This window comes from Sinohyriopsis cumingii, chromosome 10 (genome assembly GCF_028554795.1).
Source record: "Sinohyriopsis cumingii isolate HCF-2022 chromosome 10, ASM2855479v2, whole genome shotgun sequence".
NCBI lineage: Eukaryota > Metazoa > Mollusca > Bivalvia > Unionida > Unionidae > Sinohyriopsis > Sinohyriopsis cumingii.
In genome coordinates, this window is record NC_142970.1 from 30,841,776 (window position 1) to 30,858,244 (window position 16,469).

General features: G+C 44.7%; 1 long non-coding RNA gene across 2 annotated transcripts in view; it reads left to right on the forward strand.

Moving 5' to 3' along the window:
- The window catches only part of LOC149789834 (uncharacterized), a 192,276-nt gene that overhangs the window by 80,517 nt on the left and 95,290 nt on the right, over positions 1 to 16,469 (forward strand). The window lies entirely within an intron of this gene.

Sequence of the window (16,469 nt, forward strand, 5' to 3'; positions counted from 1 at the left end):
TTCTTCTTCTTTATATCTTCTCTCCTCCTCTTCTTTGTTTCTTCTTTCCTCCTCTCTTATCCTTCCCTCCTCGACAATGGCTTCCGCGGCCAGTTCATTTAATATGCGCCTGGCATATTCCAGATGCACATGAAGCTCCAACAGTTTCTCAAGTCTCGTGTTCATTTTTTGGTGTTGATCAATCAACAAGGGTAGCTGGACTGCCGAACGAGTTTCAATTTATACTGAAAGCGCGGACGTGAAGGAAAACATCCCCCTAATAACATAAAATTCATCTTACCTAGATCATGACCAAGAAACAACAACAACGCGCGGACCTAAAAGAAACACTCACTCACTTTTTTATGCTACCCATCACTATTTTAAAATTTTTTTATAAATCATTTCAATAGACTATCCACATACCCAAAGCAATTCAATCTAACTCCAAATATACACCTCAAACACTAAGAAAAGATATCATTTTAATCTACTATCCACACCAACTTACTTTAGCTCTTACAAACACAAACACACCAACACATACCCTCACATTTTTAAAAAGAGTTAGTGTTTATTTTCACACTACTCTACCTACACACACACATTGGCAAATCGATCGTTACTTCTTTTCTAGAGTATTGGGGTAGCCCTGAAAAGGGCTGTTTTTTTGTTTGCTATGGCATTCTTTTTTTAGTTTCTAAGAATGCGATGTCCTCTGAGGATAGACTTTCTGGCGATAGGTCTGCTTCTTCGGAAAGAGAAGAAGAACTCTTTGGTGTCGATACGGCAATCGACAAAGCCTCTGTCAGGTTCAGGTTGCTGCTGCTGTTGTTGTTGTTGTTGTTGTTGTTGCTGTTTTTGAAGTCTGTACTTCTCTGTCCATTCTTCTTTCTCCCTGTTCACTTCTTCTCTGAAGAGCTCTTCTATCAGCTCTTCAGTGATTTTTAACATTCTCACATTCTCTATTTCTTCTGGCTTCGGTATCAGACTGTGTCTGACCCTATGCAAATTCACGTAGGCTTCGTTGAGCTTAGCTAGTTTGGAGCACATCTTCGTAGGAGGATGAGTCGACAATGGATGGTTAGACTGGAAACAACCCCGGTTCTTAAAGTGAAAGCGCGGACGTGAAGGAAAACATCCCCACACGATTTTCGATTCGCAACGTTCAGTGATTGTCATGAGAGGGATAGTAAGAAATGAAAGAGCATCAATTCAACATTCTTATAGCTAAACAAAAGACAAAGGCATTTTTTCAAAACACAACATTTTTTTATTCAAAAATCACTTAACACTAAACAACAACTCTAACATTTTTAACAATAATCCAACACTATAACATCAAATAATTTTTTCAAATCACAAACTTTTTTCTCAATGGACAATCTACTTTAAACAGGGCTGACAACGTTGTGAATGAAATTGTGATTTCCACTGTTGGAAATCATTAGGCCATTGATGGACACTACGTTTCCTAGCTTGAGACAAAAGATAAGCATAATGGTCACAAAACCATCGATCTACTTTCACATCGTTTCTAGCAGAAGAACGAGGATCAAAATGAGTCACTAAATGTTCTAAGGAATAGCCCAGGCTGCGATGATGCAGAAAATACACACAGTACTGTCCACACACCAAGGAATCTGTGCCTTGTAATTTCACGTTATTGAATCGGGTGGTTTGAGCATTTCTTCTCATAAAGTCGATGATATCGTCTTCTAAAGGGGGCAATCCGTACGAATCGAAATATTCCACACATCCTTCTTGAGGAAAGTAGACGGCTACCCAGTGGGTTCCTGGGAGATGACTTTCGTCCGTGTTGATCACGTAAGCTTGATGGTCTTTAGGTTTGCGATGAGGGAGTTCATCTTTAGCACAGACGACAGGATTCCAAGAAGCCGTATACGAACTATGGTTCAAAAGGTAATAAAGTTCCCAGGTATCCATTGATTTGTGTTTTTTTCTTCTTCACAGGTAATAATAAGTCGTCAATTCGATCCTGACTTTTTGCTTGAAAATGTCTGACGAATAAACGGTTATTCGTTCTGTTTCCTCACTCTGATTCAGGAGAGCTTCGATACGATGGATCTCTTGAGTGGTTAATGGTGGACAAGAATGTTCACGCAAGTCTTTATACCACTGGTGCAACACGTCTTTGTTTGAGATGAGACTCCAAGCTTCGTCCAGATACTCGTCCAATTTTTCTTCTTGACTCAACATCAGGCATTTATCGTGTTGAATTTGACTGGGATGATCGTTTTGACATCCATAACAATTTTTCTTGATCAATTCCGTCATTTTGTCGACCAAGTGTTTGGCAAAACAGGAGACTAAATGGGCTTCTTGTTCTGGCCATCTCGACTTCATCATGACAATTTCTTCGTCTTTGTCTTGGGATTCTCCTTCCACGGTCTCCTCACATTTCATGTCCAAAGTTTCTTCACTAGGTAAAGAGGGATAACAGTCTTCCATGGCTTCTAGTAATCTAGAATGACTTCTCTCAAACTGTTGATTTCTATTGTATTGTCAAATTCTGCATACAGGATCACGTTCAACGTTGGATCAGCAGGGTCTCGATTTGCAAACTGAATTTCCACACGAATCTGGCCAGATTTTATAGGGTGGAAATGTCCCTTGTCGCTGCCTTGGTCTGGAGTGAAATCAAAGGCCCACAAAGCGTAGCCTCCTGCATAATCTTCGTACGTAATACCGTGACTGGTATTGGTTCCTAACTGTCCGGTGGCTTCGTACAGGGACAAGTACGATCTCAAGTAATTGTTCTGGGCAAAGTTAGGCTCAAAGGGTCGTGTACACAAGGTCTTGCCGTCACGACTGACTTCGATTTTGGACACGCTAGAGTGTCTAAACTCAAAAGGATTTTCGTTATGAAGTCCATTGAAAGCTGAATTCCTGACGATACCAACGATCAAACGCTTGGGTAACTGTCCTTGGAACAGATGATCTTCGATCATGGATCGCTGTCCAACAGGAATGGTGAACGTTTTCACTTCCACTCTTCGTATGGGATACTTGGCGGTCGTTCTGCTCAACGTCTGACTGATGTCGTTTCCCACTTTAGGTAACACTTCCACACGGCGTACGTAAAGTCTGGCTTCTTGGATAACAGTTTTGTATTCGTTGGCATGGGCCATCAAATGGAAAGCGGCAGTGCTACGATTCAGTCTCAGGCGAATATCAACTCCGTTCAGTAAATACTTTTCTTGTAACCACATGTCCAAATGCAAACGATCCATCAGTTCTAAACTACGTCCTTGCAAAATTTTAGTTCTACGTGTGTTAAACCCCACATTGTGAGGATTGTCATCTTCTGTCAGGGCTGTGTCGCTAAACGTGCCTGCACCTGCCGTGTCAGGTTTCCATACCACGCAAGCATCCAGATGAGTATTCTTGGCTTCTTTTCCGTACGTCAAGAGATTTTCCAAGTAGGCACGATATGGGTAAGTATCCATGCTGCTGCTGACCAGTTTGTTATTCAAGTACAAGTCCACTTCGCTGAACAAGGAATGCATGAAATTGTTGACGGGCGCTACCCTATCATTGGCTCCAGGATTGGTGTTGTCAGTTTTGATCACTTTGACTTTCAAATACAGGTAACTGCTATTCAGATCGATGTAATCTTCGGGTTGTCCTTTGATTTCGAACTCGATGGGAGCGGAATCCGTCAAAGAGGAGACGGGATGAAATTCCACCCACTGGGATTCTTGCATCGTCATCATGGTGGGGGGCATGGCAAACATATCCAGTTCCGTCTTGGAACAAGCACATGACTCTCGGTGCATCATTTTTTTCTGTGTCTCAATAATCGAAAACGTCTAAGTCTCGAACGGTTCTTCTTTTCTTGGCTTTTCTAGCTTGAAGTCTGGTGAAAGGGTGTTTTCTTCGTCGTCTCTTTCTGCCTTGTCCTTGCTGAATGCCTGACTCGGTAGCGTGCAGGGCATTTATAGGTGTGTCTCGTCGGCCTAAAATGTCTTTACCCGTTTGCAGCAGGACATTTTTGCCTGCCCTCATGAAGGCTTCTTTAGGGTTTTGTTTGTCGATGATGACATTTTGGAGAAATTCTTTGCCTTGCGTCAGTGCCGCATCTTTCAAGGCGTGCAATCCGCGTGTCACCATCGGTTTCAACACCGGGGCCACCGAACGAAAGGCCGATTTTAACATGTCTCCTAAACCGTGTCCTCGCTGTCGTGCAACCCCTTGGTACACTGGATACATGACTTGCTTACGAATCGTGAGAGAACCGTTTTCGAAAATGGAGTTTCACCGTGACTTTTCCTTTGGTGAATGGAATATTTTGTCCCAAATCTCCTTTTATAGTAATGTTGACCGTGTCCAAATACGACTTGCTGACCGGCAAATAGTGAGGATGGACAAATTCGCGGTGAACGTGGTAAGTGTTTCCACCTTCCTCGTCAGCGTTTGCGGCAGAATCCACTTTGAAAGGAATGACACGCAGTAACGGTACGGAGGTGTGTCCCACCACGTTATACTCCACCACATCGGAGTACACGAACATCAAATTCAGTCCTTGGTTCAGTTCTACTGGGGTACGAAATAACTTGCTAAAAGACTCGTTGTCGTAAACGATGGGTAATTCGTTGTTCTTGAGTATGCTCATTCTCAGGTTCATGTCTCCGCCCAACATGTCAAACAATTCAGGACAAAATAAAATGGACATGATTTTACTCCGCTCAAATTTCATCGAGAAGCGACGAGCTGTTTTGTGGTACTCCATGGTGACACTTTTGTTAACATGCTCCAAAGCTTTCAGAAACACGGCATTAAACCTGGAGGCTATGGTGCTGACCAAATGTTGACCACTAAAATAATAGCCTGGGGAAATGAAAAAGTGGTAGGTCCACTTTTGAGTTTTCTCATTATAGGTTTTATTGTCATATATGACTTTCTTATTCAACTCCTGTTGCAATGACTCGTCATGAACTTCCACATGAAAAAAATTTTGATTGGGAAGGACATTGAGGACTTGGGTCGGGTGAATGATTTCCACTAAAGCCACTTCCCAATGGGCTTCGTGATCTAAGGGGATGGCCTGAGGTAATTTGGCCGTGTAACAGCACAACGTGTTGTGGGGAAACACCTCCATGGAACTGTCACTGGGTAAGGTTAAGTAAAATTGGTTTTGGTGACTCATAATTCCAGAGTTCTGTGGCTGTCCGAGGGAATATTAGTGGATGTCAGAGGTGTGTCTCCGCCCAAAATGGGGTTCTGGTTGTGGTTGTTGGAGTGGTGACTGGCACTGGCACTGGACACAACGTTCCCGTTCGAGGAGAATTTCAGGGAGGGATTGGGAAGCAGGTAACCGATGCAACTGCTCAATAAAATGGTCCACAATTGTTTGTCTCCTTGTTGCAAACTCAAATTGGCGATGGCTGCCCCGATGACACAATACACCACGAAGATTTGGCAGAAAAAGACGATTTGCGTTTTAGGCACACGTTCTCCACACCACACCCACAAGGGTTGTTTTTGTAAATCTTGCACAGAAGAACTAGGGGAAGAAGGACTGGTCGACGTAGCTGCGTCTGCTGCTGTGTGAAAGGGCATGATGGTCACTTCTTCTTTTTATAGTCGATGACTTGCGAAGCGTCGATCCAAGAATCGAAACTGGGTGGATATCCTTTCCAACGTACTTTGACTTCTTTGACACGTCGTTTGCCCACTTTACGGGTTCTGCGTTCGAGAATGCTTTCGATGTCGTACACGTCGTCTTCTTTTTTGGTGACACGTTGTAACTCGGGCAAATAAAACGTTCCTTTGAGTACTTCTCCGTTCATGTCTTCCAATTTATAGACGGCAGGATGACGGCCATGTACTCGTCCAGTGACGCGAAACAGTTCGGTCGTCCAGTTAGGTAAGTAACCTTTGTCGAAAGTGCGTTTGGTTTTGCCAATGCGCACCCAATCTCCCACGGTCAACTCTCCACTTTTCTTGGGGACAGCCCTCGTCGGGGACGTACCGAACAGGCGCTCGAACACCAGCACTTCGTTGTCGGGAGTCACGTCTTGCGGGGCACGTCCGATGCTTCGATGGTAAGATTGGTTGTACGCTTGCACCAGGTGCGGTAAGATGTCGATGTACTTCAGAGTGTGGTGATGCGTAAAATATTTCCACATGCGTTCTTTCAAAGTACGTTGAAAACGTTCCACGATACTGGCTTTGGTTTCGGGATTCTCGGTGGTAAAAAAATGAATGTCACGTTTCTTTAATTCTTTTTGGAAAGCTTGGTTCAGAAATTCGGTGCCTTTGTCCGTTTGCCATCGAAGAGGGCGACGACCGCTTTGTTTCAACACCCGTTGCAGGGCTCGCACTAACTCGCTGCTCGATTTGGAAGTCAAGGGCACGACCCAGGCAAATTTGGAAAAGACGTCGATGACACAAAACAAATATTTGTAGCCACGATTGTAGCTGGCCAAATGAGAGACATCGGCTAAATCGGCTTGCCATTGATGATCGATGCCTTCCACTCGGGTGCGACTTCTGGCAAACTTGCGTCGAATGGGTTTGTGTAAAGTGTAGGTAGCTTGTTCTTGTAACCATCGTTGCACTTGAGGTAAACGGAGACTTTTCAGTCGAGTTTTGGCAGCACGATACAATTTTTGAACTCCTGCGTAACCTGCAGGATGGGAGGGATCGTAGTAAATGCTGGCTAAGACTTTTTCCATTTTTTGTGTTGGTTGATGTGTTAATAAGGCACCCACTCTTGGAAGAGGCTACTCTTTTTCTCTTGGGGTATTTTCTTGGATTGCAAGGCTTTGCGTGTGCGACCAGCAATAGGTGTCGAAGAGGAGGAGGATGTCTGTGCAGGGGATATCTGTTCTTGTTTCACTTCTGTCTTCACTTTCTTTTTCTCTTGTGATGAAGAAGGGGTGGCCATCATCTTTTTAATCCATCCAATTCTGGAGGTAGGTGGTGTTGTTAACTTGCGTACTTTTTCTGGTGGAGTTAGAAACCCTTCCTCTTCTTCTTCTCCTTTTTCTGTCTTGACCACTGGTACTGGTACTGGTACTGGTACTGGTGATGGTGCTGGACTTTTCATCAAGGTCTTAAAATCTTTCAGAGTGGGTAGAGCTGTTTCGTCTAAAGCTTTCTGGTGAAAGAGTTGCAATCGTTGCAAGAGTTGACCGTACTTTTGCGATTTTTCTGTTTCGGACAAATCTTGGCGATCCATCAAGGACTGCAATTCGTGTTGTAACTGGGACATTTCGCTCAAATTGGGATTGGGAGGTAAATGCGGGGTGCGTTGTTCTTGCCACCGATGGTATTCCATCCATCGTTTGTAAGGCACTAAAGCTAGTTTTCGTCCTTCCATGGGGTTGTCAGGGATGAATTCTGAGATCTTGGGACTTCCGAAGGCCTTTTTATCTTGCTCCCATCAGTCCTCCCAACATGGTTCCCAAGACTCCTTTTAGTATGGGGCCTAACAAGAGAGGTAAAATGCCTCCACGTTGGACCAACATCTTCTTTTTTTGACGAATGGGAATTTTCTTTTGAACCATTTTCCGAAGAACGTGACGATGTTTGCCTAAGCATTGTTTCTGGTGTTTGGACAAAGGGATCGTGCCTTTCAAAACGTTCAAACAACATTCGCACACGGTATCGATGACCTCTTTGGAGGCCGTTTGAATGAGTTTTTTTCGTAGGGGTGGAGAAGCTTTGGACAGGACAGATAACAGGTCCCCATGTTTGGCTAAACGTGGTGGCAGTCCTTTCCTTTTTTTTCCTTGGGGTTTTCTGGAGGGTGACATTTTTGCTTGTGGGTTCCGGGACATTCACCGAACAGACACTAACGTCGATGACTTAACGCACACCCTTTTATCTTTTTTTTCTGGGACTATCGCTTTGTCATAAAGGTGACAATGTTTTTCCGAAAATCGCCAAGGAATCCTCCCCTTTGTTGACGCCTCTTTTTCTTGGAACGACTGTGTCTTTTTTTAGGGTAACGTCGATGCTTGGCTAAGCGCTTTGTCGGATGACGCGTCTGCCTTTGTCTCTTTCTTTTGTGGCTTCTTGGAGGTGACATCTTTTACAAGTTCACTGATACCCCCGACTTGGTCACAGGTCTTTTTATACTGGAACTCGTCGCCACTGATTGTCTTTACGTTTTATCAGTTTGAGGACAGGCATGACACGTCGTGCAGGGGTACGTAACGGACTAAATCGAGCCAGTTCTTGCTTGGACAAATCCAGTAAACTTTGTAACATGCCCGATCTTTCATGGACTTTGATTTTGGGAGAAGGTACTTTGTGAGCAGCAGCCACTGCCGCTAAATTGGAAGGTCCTGCCACTGGGGAAGTTCTTTTGGGGGTCATCAACGGAGAAGTTCTTGGTGTGATCAACGTCTCCAAGTACTCTTCAGTTCCTGGTGACATCAACGGAGAAGTGGACAAACGTGAGGCTGCCGGAGACGCTGTGGCAGGTCGTGGCTTGCGAGTGTAAGGTTGCGTCCTGGCCGAAGTGCCTCTCTTGCGACTAGTTTTCTTCTTCTTCTGTGGACTTTTCTTTTTCTGGGGACTTTTTCTCTGTTTCTTTTTCTGGGGGCTTCTTTTCTTTTTCCGGGGTGATGGTGGTGGTGTCTGGTAAGAGGAGGGTCCTGCCACTGGAGAAGTTATTCTTCTTGGGGACCTGGTCTTTTTCTTTTTCTTCTTGGGGCTTCGTTGGACTTTTGTCTTGGGGATAACTTTGGGGGCATTAGGATCCCATCTTAAGAGTGAGCGAATGATGACCCCTCCTAGAGTACCGCTCCCTCCAGGTTTCAAAATGATTTGTTTTTTGGTTTGAGTGTCGATGCGGGGATCGGCCAGTTGGACCAAAGCGACTTTGTTTCGATCGAAAAAGCGTTGGGTTTGATGAGGAATCTGAATGATTCCTTGGAGTAATTGACGTGCCGTCACCGTGAACCATCGTAAGACTTCTTTGAGACTAGCTTCTAAGACACGGGCTCGTGTTTGTGGATCTTTTTCTCGGCTGATGCCATACAAGGCACGAATCAATTTGACGGGAAGATGCGACTGAAGGGACGTCATGTTCACACTGTGTGAGACAGACGAAAAAGGGTCTGAGGTTTTTATAGATTTTTTTCATGGGGAGTGAAATGAAGTCGAGGACGGAGACGTGTACAGGACAGGCCCTCCGTCTTGGCACCAGTGGTGAAACAAGTGGGTACGAAATCGCAAATCCTCGGGGATCGTAGGTTTCAAATCGACGAGTAAATAGGCGTGTGGCGTTTGAGTGGCATCGTCGTACGCCTGAGTCAGCCAAGGCGTTCCTAACTGTTTGGCTAAGACTTGCACTTGCGATTTATCTCGAGGGCTTTTAAACAAGACCACGTAATGCGCATTGAGACTGATGGTGCGATGGGCTTTACTTTGTTGAAACAAATTTTGGGTGATGTAAACGACACTGGCATTACGGTGATGCCCTTTGCGCGTAAACCACAATTTAATTTCTTCTTCGTCTTCTCCTAACATGTCGTCGAAAATGACCAAATGGGTTAGACGGGAGTCAGAGACGATGCCGTCGTCTTCTTTAGGAATGCCTTCCACAAACACGATGGAATCGCCTTGACTTTCTCGCAAGAGGCTGTACGCCGATTGCCACTCTTTGTAACACCACACGATCCGTTGAGGGGGCCGATCGATCAAATGATGTTTATGTTCGATCAAACGTTTGACGAATTCGGTTTTGCCTGAACCGCTAGGTCCAGCAATGAGCATGTTAAAGGGATGGCGAAGATACAAAGCCTCCCAACTGGCACGATCTAAGTGTTCGTCGATGACTTTGACAGTAGAGGAAGAGGGAGCAGAGACAGCAGAGGTAGCCATGGTATGAGAAATGTCACTTGTGACACGAAAAAACAAACAAGACAAGAGTTTATATACTTTTTCAGAACACGTTTATTGAATGTTTCAAATATGAACACGAAAGACAAAAATACATACAACCCAAATAGTGATGTACAGGAATATAAAACACAGCAAAGCGATCAAAGTGGAATATAAACAAGTGTCTGTACAACATGTTTTGGTTAACCAAGATGTCCTAGGGACAGTGTGTAATGTTCTTACAGTCTCTACATGAGGTATTGTCACACAAGTGTCCTCCCGGAATGACCTTTCAGGCATGTCCATGACAGTCCTGTCCTGAAGCGAGTGGTTGTTCTCGGTGACGGGTTCTTCTGGCACCGTCACTAACACAGGTTGAAAAGTAACTTTTTTCCTTGAACAACTCTTGTGCATACTGGGCCACTTCTTGGGTCCAAGCCTCAAAACCCCCCTTTTTCCAATCACGAACATCTGTCCAATGAGGGTGTAAGTCACAAGCTACACACACATCGTCATACACGTCTTGGGTCGCTAAAAGTTGACGAATCTTTTTTTCCTGTTGAGGTCGAGAAGTATCCAGATGAAAACGCAAGGCTTTGAGCAAAAGGAGTTTTTCGTGACCATTTAAGGCCATGGAGGTGGTAAGTACTGATCGTAAAGAGTCCACAAAGAATCGGCTGGTAAACGAAATCCCAGAAAACAAGTCACTAAGACACACACCACTTGTCGTCCAAAATTGAATGGATACAGTTCTTGTAATAATTGATGGTAATGATCCACGGTTTGAATATGGTCATTGAGTTCCTTCCACGGAATCTGTTGGATGACATGTGACATAAACCGTGGCATGGCAGCCTGTTTTTATATTCTCTTTTTTTCGGATGCAATAGACGTACTTTCTAGCCAGAGATCTTCGTTCTCCAGTAGGGAATCTAAATCTTGCATACTGTAACCGAAACGTCAGAGTTCGTTTAGGTGTTTCCTCTTCCTCTAAGTAGATTCCACGTAAAATATGTTGGTAATCCTTTAACTTGTCTTCCTCAATGTATTGCTGTAGGTGAATCTCGAAGTAACCATAATTATGAACATGTCGATCATTAGCGACCTCAAAGTGTTGAACAATGTCTGACCATTGAAAGAATTTCTGACGAATCAGTTCTCTTATACCATTCAAGTACCAGTGGTTAAAGATCTGGTGACGTATCGGATGCAATTGTTCTTTACGTTTCACTTGTATTTTCACCAGCTCTCGGTAAATGCGTTCTCTCAACTCCACAGGCAAGCCCAAAATGTACTCTTGTAAAGTATCCATAAGTATATACACTGTTTTTGGAATCGTTGGGTGGTAGCCAATAGCCTCGTTTAACTTTGTGCCTAATGTAATATCCACTCATAATCAGTCTTCTTGTACTTTGGAACAGAGCATAATTTAAAAACGGATGAATCACTTTGAGTTTACGTTTCACTTGTATTTTCACCAGCTCTCGGTAAATGCGTTCTCTCAACTCCACAGGCAAAGCACGAATGTTCTCTTGTAAAGTATCCATGAATAGGTCATACTAAATCCTCTTTGGTCTGACACAAGAAATGTACTCTTTGCACAAACATGGTTTCACTTCAGTGTCGAATTTAAATCGTTGAGTCACTAATCTACACATTACAATTCGTTCAGAAGTTTCCTCTTTCACCAAGTTGACATTGTGTTCAAAAAGTTTGTAATTCGTTAACTCTTCCTCTGGAATTCGATGCAATACGTTTACAATGTAGTAGATAGAATCGTCAATACCAAACCATTCCTTTTTATAACCAGGAGGTCGTTGATCAATGTCTGTCCAATGGAACACTTTCAATTGAATCAGTCCTTGTATAGCCTTCAGGTACCAGTGGTTCAAACACCGGTGACGTATCGGATGCAATTGTTCTTTACGTTTCACTTGTATTTTGACCAGCTCTCGGTAAATGCGTTCTCTCAACTCCACAGGCAAAGCACAAATGTTCTCTTGTAAAGTATCCATGAACAGATGATTATGGTAAGAAGTTACTTCAATGTCTCGGTCCCACTAAAGGTAAGTAATGACAATTCGGTGACCATCGAGCATGTTCTACGTAGGCCGAATCTTGCGGTTCCCAGTGGTGAAGTGACACACCGCAACTGAAGCACTTGACTTTATCTCCTTCGCCCAAGTAGAAAAATCCGGCTCTGGCTAATTCTTCGGGGGTCGGTCCTCCCAGATACTTTGGCCATTTTCCTTTGAACGATTGAAGACGATTTTCAAAGTCGCAGTATTCCGACGAACGCACAGGAAACGAATATTCGTTTTTCACAGGTTCGTTTCGATGAGGGTTGAGTGAAATGGGTAGGAGTTTGCTCAGGGCTGGATGACATCCGTAGGGAGGTAAACGTGAAGGTCGACATTCCCCTTTAAAACGAAACCCAGTAAAATGTCCAAGAGGACGAGCAGCATCGCTTTCGCATCCCACAGGTTTGACACGCACAGCATCACTTTCCATGACAGGGGTAGGGGCACTAAAGTTCCCATGATGCTTTACGGCATCGCTCAGGTCACAAGGTACAGCATCGGTCCCATCGCAAGGCTCACAATCGCACTCGTCTGCAAACTCCGTTACGCAATTACAATGGTAACCACATGGACAATCGCAGTTTCCTTCCGGACATTTTCCGTCGCAATGCATGGGTCTTATCCATCCAATATTAGTCACACTAGAAGAAGATACAACTTTTTTACAATCCCCAAACTGAAACGATGTCTTTTTCAAAGTATTCATCTTGTTCGCTCGGTCTTGGTAGTCACAATGAACTATCGATCTTGCCTAGGGTTCCTTTTTTATATACAGACCAATACCGACGTGACCGTACGGTAAGGTGAAATGATTGGGAAGTCGAACTCGCTTCTGGTATACAATTTGATAGACTTTTTCCAAGGGCCGACTGACGATGTGGTGAGTGGGTAAACGTACAATTTTGTTCGGTTGGTAGGTGGTCACTTTAAAGTTTCCATCCTCTCCCGATTGCAAGGCTTCTTTCAATACCCCAAAGTTGACCACTCGACTGGTACGATAATTCAGAGTCAGTCCTTTCACTTTGCACGTCGTGTGCACTTCTCCTTGTTTGTCACGGTATTCGTAGCCGTAATTTTTGGGACCGCCACTGACGAAACTTAGAATCTTGTCGTCGGGATGTTCGTCTGTCCAGGCTCCTAAATGGTCTCCTTCGATGTTAGGGTGATGTTGAATCGGGTGATGGATGTAAATGCAACTGTCCGTGTCAAAGTACAGGACGCGTTCCCCTAACAGTTCTAAAGCTTCGTACAATTTTAAGCGAGCATGGGCTGTCACGTAAGCCGCAATGATGACATTTCCAAAAGGGTCGTCTTGTACAAAGTCCAGATCTTCTTCGTAATTGACCAAGATTAAATTCTCTCGAACGACGTCCACGTGTTTCATGTATTTGGTTTTATCGTGAATCATCTGGAAGTAGCGGGAAGGTTCTGTCAAATATTCCGTCTTGGGTAAACACGGTCGTTGTGCCATTTTACCCCACAAGCAATTTAACATCACTTTGGCAAACGATCGCCTGCCTTCGTTTTTCTCGATGTGGTCTAAAGTGATGCCTTCTTGTTCCCGGTATTTCTCTTTGAATTGTATTTGGTCTTCGGGAGTGTGACACCAGGAAGGATAGCCGCTGGCTTCTTGCTTCAGTTTCAAAAAGGCATCCACGTAGTCGGCGAAAATGCCTTTCTGAGTAGGGTCACCCTTGTGGTATTGTTGTGTCTTGGGAAAGTGGCAAATTTCGTACACTTCTAACAGTTGGTATCCCATGTCCAGAGCTTTGAACAATTCTACGCTGACCCAGGTTCCCGTCAAGGCACGTTCTTCCTGGGTGTGCTGACAAGGTTGGTCTTGGTTGCACGTTTCGGCACAAGTACGGCACAAGGGAAACATCAGTTTGCCTTGACAATGGTGAGGTAAGACGGGATGGTAGAGGTTGGTGGGAGGCAAAACTTTGCACTTGATCAAGCCTTCGTATTGTCGAATGTTTTTCAGGTCGATGTGTTCCGTCAGCAATTGTGGGTGCCCTACGGGAAAACGACAATATTTGCACACGTAGGGATACAGCGAACACACGTCCAAGTATTTGATTTCTTCTCCTTTCTCTTCGTCGGCTTGGTACAGCAAACAGGTGGCATTGGTCCTTCCTCCGTACAAACTATTCCTCGGGTTCAGCGGGTCCATGAACTGGTAACTTTCCACGAGGCGTTTAAACTCGGGATCGGTTTTCATACGGTGATCGTACTCGTGTTCCCACATTTCCACCACTTGGTATCCTTCCTGTTCTAACTTTAGGCGTCGCTGACAGGTGTCCTGGTACAAGTCTTCCATGGTTCGTTGCAAAAACTGATTTTTAGTGCCACGGTCAGGGTAACAGACGGGACATCCGTGAAATAAGCAACCGTTAAACTCGTACACGATCTTGGGGTTTTCTAAGTCCCAGCCATCGACCGAATACGTTCCGATGGTCTTTTCGCCCCCTCCGTTGCGGGCATGCTGAATCCACTTGTCTTCCTTGTCGCACAAGTAATGTAACCAACGTAGGGCTTTGACCGAGTATTGACGCTTGACATAGTGGGTCGTTTGAGGACTGATGACAGCCACGGTCTTTTCAGGCATGAATCGTTGGCGGTACACTAAGGAACACGCTTTGGCAATGGTGCAAGCTTCTTTCAAAGGATCGACCCCTCCGTGTTCCATGAACAGTTCTCGAAATTTTCCACAGCAACGTCGTAAAATGTCCACGTCGGAACGACAATACTTTAACATTTCTTCCTGAAAGTCGAAGGGGTCAGAGGCATGAGCCTGGTACCAAGCGTAGAAAGCTTCTCGTTGTTCGGTACGCATGTTGTCGGGGTCGTAATAGTGAGCCTCAGGTAAATGGGGTAGAACGGCATGTTGATTGGCTTCCGTATTGAAAAAGTGTGGAAAGTACCCTTTAGCCATTTCTGTCATTCCAAACGTTTTAGGCATTCGACTCAAAGGCATGGCCAAGTAACTCATCGAATCTTTAAACTGTACTTGTCCCACTTGCATGAAAATGATTTTGGCTCCGTTCAAAGTCACTTTAGGACGCTCGGTGCCTTGTTCCGTATAGTACCTCAAAAGAAACTGTCCATCGTATCCGGAGAAATTGTGAGCCATCACCGTGGCATGACGATGACAATCTCCGTAACGTTCGATGTCCTCTTGGCTCCACGTCTTGTCGATGGGGTCTAAGACCCATTGTGCAAAATCGGCTAACGTGTTTGGTCCCCGAAAGATTTTTTCACGTCCTCCAGGAATCTTGCTGCAGTGAGGGCAATGACTGAAGATAGGTTCTTGAATGCACTTCTCGCACGCTCGATGAGCCACGCAGAAATTAGGAATGTGAATGCCAGTCTCTTGCATGCATTCGAAATCGAAAAAGATGAAATTGCCTTTCTTCTTGTGACCGTCCTCTTTCTCTGGTGGGGGTTGGTATTTTTGCACGTAGCATTCGTGTTCCAAGTCCACGATGTGGTGACAAATGTGACATTTTTTCTTTCCTCGACATACGTGTGCCTTGGTACTATTGGTACGTATGCCTTGTCCACACGTAGGGCACAATCTCAGCAGTTGACAAGCGCATTTCTTCTGTGAACCTTGCGTCTTCAGATGTTGTTGGTAACAGGTAGGGCTGACAAACGTGCGCAGACAAGTTGAACAAGGCACTGGTTCTTCGCTCAGACAGGGTGGAGAGGCCAAACATCCTGAGCATTTCCATCCACAATGTTTGTGTTGCTCTCGATTATTATAACCATAGTCACATTTCTCACAATAATAAACATATCCCAGGAATCCAGTGATACTGGTAATGGTATCGAAATGGTCATCGTGATGATAAAGGTGAATGTATTTTCCGTCCTTAAAATCTTGGCCTCGAAACAATAGAGGCCCGCGCATTTCTTGAGGGTGCACTTTCAAGGTGTATCGTGGAGCTAGGACATCTTGCAATTTTTGCATCTCGGGAATGCCACAAGGTGTGTCTTTGGGCAGTCCGGCTTGTTGTAACAGGAGTTCTGCTTCGTTTCGTTGTTTGGCTCGGTCGGAACGTTGAATAGTGTTCCAGGTTCTTTTCCATTCTACCGTGTCGTTCTTGTTGGCATAGGTTCGTCCCACCACGATGGCACGGGCTAAACACATCTGGTCATGAGGGTTGTTAATTCGGACGAGACTCGTTTTGGTGTTGCGAAGGTCGTCCACCAATAACATCTTTTTGCGTCCAGTCCCTTGAGGAGGAGAGACGTGGGTCATGTCCAGTGTGGCTTTACCATCGGTGATGTCAAACTGATCATTAGATTGTTGTACGTGTTGAATCTTGTCCATGACTTTGGAAGCAGTTAATTCTGCAGGGGTGCTAAACTCGATCCAAACAGGGGATTTCAAACCGTCGTGTTGTATGGAAAGTCTCAAGCGATCGTCTTCTTTGGGTTGACATTGTCGCTTGAGTGCAGTGAGCAAAGAATCCCACACCTCAGTGATGAACCCTTCTGCTTTCTCTAACGGCACTTCAGCCTTGAAATCTTTAAACTTCACCG